Source organism: Miscanthus floridulus, chromosome 6 (genome assembly GCF_019320115.1).
Source record: "Miscanthus floridulus cultivar M001 chromosome 6, ASM1932011v1, whole genome shotgun sequence".
In the NCBI taxonomy this organism is placed as follows: domain Eukaryota; kingdom Viridiplantae; phylum Streptophyta; class Magnoliopsida; order Poales; family Poaceae; genus Miscanthus; species Miscanthus floridulus.
This window is the reverse complement of record NC_089585.1, coordinates 9770641-9773702: the sequence shown is the minus strand read 5'-3', so window position 1 is coordinate 9773702 and position 3062 is coordinate 9770641. Positions and strand designations below refer to the sequence as shown.

At 51.0% G+C, this 3062-nt stretch overlaps 1 pseudogene; it reads left to right on the top strand.

Moving 5' to 3' along the window:
- Positions 1–1008, top strand: LOC136460195 (uncharacterized protein At4g15970-like; annotated as a pseudogene).
- Positions 1009–3062: the final 2054 nt, after the last annotated feature.

Here is a 3062-nt window from a genome sequence, read left to right as displayed (position 1 = left end):
ATGAAAGCTGAATGCCAGAATGGCGAAACTGATGGGATCCTTCCTCAGTCTGAATTTGCAGATTTGGCCCAGATGTTGCCCAAGGTAGCCACCGACGACAGGACGGTGATCATCACGTCGGTGAACGAAGCGTTCGCGCGTCCCAACTCGCTTCTCGGCCTCTTCCGCGAGAGCTTCCAGGTCGGTGAAGGGATCGGCCACCTCCTGGACAATGTCCTCGTCGTCGCCGTCGACGCCAAGGCGTTCAGCTACTGCAAGGCCGTGCACCCACACTGCTACCTCCTGCAGGTGAAGACCATGGACCTCAGCTCCGCCAACAACTACATGACCGAGGCCTACGTTGAGCTCGTCTGGACCAAGCTCTCCCTGCAGCAGCGCGTCCTCGAGCTCGGCTACAGCTTCCTCTTCACGGTACGCGTCGGCACCAATCATCGTTGAATAATCCGAAGTTTCCTCCTGATCTGGGCTGACGACGGCGGCGATTGTCCAAGATGTGCCGTGCAGGACGTGGACATCCTGTGGTTCCGCAACCCGTTCCGGCACATCAGCGTGTTCGCGGACATGACGACGTCGAGCGACGTGTTCTCCGGCGACGTCGACAGCCTGACAACTGGCCCAACACGGGGTTCTTCTACATGAAGGCGACGAACCGGACGGTGGAGATGCTGCGGCGGTGGCGCGGCGCGGGCGCGGTTCCCGCCGAACCACGAGCAAGCCATCTTCAACGAGATCAAGCACGAGCTCGCCCATGACCTGGGCGCGCGCGTCCAGTTCCTCGACTAGGCGCGCTTCGGCAGCTTCTGCCGGATCTTCCACATCGACATGGCCGCGGCGTGCACCATGCACGCCAACTGCTGCGTGGGGCTCGGGAACAAGCTGCACGACCTAAGGGACGTGCTCGACCAATGGAAGAACTACTCGGGCCTGATGCCGCAGGAGAAGAAGAGGCAGAAGTTCACATGGAAGGACCTGTCCAAGTGCGGGACTCCGGACAAAACGCACACATGAGTCCGAGAAATGCACTACAACTGCAACAGCAAGCAGGAATCAACCAAGCTAGCTCAGTTTTTATGTTAAAATCTATTCACTCGAGTTTAAGTTTTCGGCTGTTTGCATTTTTTTGAATTTAGAATTTATCAGCGTTATTCTTGTGTGTGTGTTTTTTTTAAATGTACTTGGTTCCTTGCGAACGTCCTGACTAGGCTTCGTGCATGTAGCTGCTCAATGTTTGGATGCCTGGGTGAAGGTCTGGGCTTGTTCCTCAGCGTGCAAAAGCAGCCAGCACCTCGCTCCTAGAAAGCAAGAATGAAATGATATTAGCAAATAATTAGCATATTTTGCAGTATATCAGTATGTTGCAAAAATAAATTGAGGCTTAGAAAATAAGTATTGTAAAGTATAAACAAAGTAAATACTATTTTTGTTCTTGTCTTTCCATTTTAATTTTATATACCAATTACCAAATATCTTAGTGCATCTAATCAATTAAACGCTCAAATTCAGTAAACACGAACAACTATTGCATATTCAGTCTAGATGCGGCTATGCGAGCCAGGCTCCTTTGGGCCTTGGGTGCTTTGGTAGCCTCTACTCCAATTTCTGCTGGTGGGCCAAAATTGAAGCCGCCAGCCCCAGGTACTCAAATTCGCAGCACGCGGAGGCCCAACGGAATCCCCGTCAAGCTCACGCACACGTTCCCCACTCTTCAGTCGTTCTCCCATTCAACGGCGGCGGCTGCTTGCCAGTCTGCGACCGTCGTCGACTGCGACAAGCAGGGAGCAACAAATCACGCATCTGCCCTCCGCTGAGCGACAGTAAAACTTCACGATGTCAGCCGTATTTTGTTGTCGTTGTAACACTGCTCTACTCAGTTCTGATTTCGCTTGCACCACCGCGAACCTTCCGGCGGGTTTGGACGCCGAGCTCAGCAAGGTTTTGCTCTAATCTCCCATCACTTTTTTCCCCGTTGGTTAATAAATTTTCTTTCTGGGATTATGCACTAGGAAGATCCCACAAATTCCAATCCGTTTAAAGTTCATATTATATTTATATACATATACTTCTCTATAACTTTCTAGAGTCCCCTTAACGTTTTTTATTAGAAGCTTAAGCTCTGGTCACGGAGTATGTAATTTTTTATCTACCTATGTCTAACTTTCTAGAGTTATGTATCCCTAGAAGTCCAAAGAAACTGGTTGCTACTGGCATCACTCATGCTGATACATTGTTATCTAACGGTTCAGATTTGTCAGATGACATCACGATGACGCGGCGTGGCTTAAATCATTAAAGATTGTTTTTTGCTCAAAGAAGCTATTATTGTTTTTTTCCTAAAAAAGAAAGCTATTATTGTTTTTATCTGAGCTTAGATATCATTTGTTCATGCATGTAATCTTTTCCAGAGACGTCCATTGTACAAACAAACAAACAACAACATAGCATTTCAGTTCCAAGCAAGTTGGGTAGGCTAGAGTTGAAACCCACCAAGAGCCCCGAGTCACGGTTCAGGCACTTCAATAGCTGCTTTCCAAGTACTATTCGTTGGGTATCGATATTAGGGATACCCAAAGCAAGGAAGTTAGCGCCCACGCTAACATTTCCGGGTGGATCAAGACGTATTAAAAGGTCTCGTCTGACCCCAAGGCCGCGGGGGTCTCGCCAAGGGCTGCAGGCTCCGCCTCACCAAACCCCTTGGGTGCGGGCTCCGTCTAGCCCGACCCCAAGGCCGCAGGGGTCTCCCCCAAGGACATGATTTCGGCATCGTCCGATCCCTCGGGTGCGGGCTCTGTCTCGCCCGACTCCAAAGCTGTGGGCTCCGTCTCGCCTGACCTTAAGGCCGCAGGGGGTCTCGCCCAAGGCCATGGGCTCCGCCTCACCCGACCCCTCGGGTGCGGGCTCCGTCTTGCCCGACCCCAAGGCCATGGTTTTCGTCTCGTCTGACGGGGACCTATACAGCCGCCAACCACCCTAGGTCCAAGCATATGGGCCTGAATCAAAACTCTGACACCAAAAAATAGACTAGCATGCCTCGATATAACCCGTTGCCATGACGGACCATACCT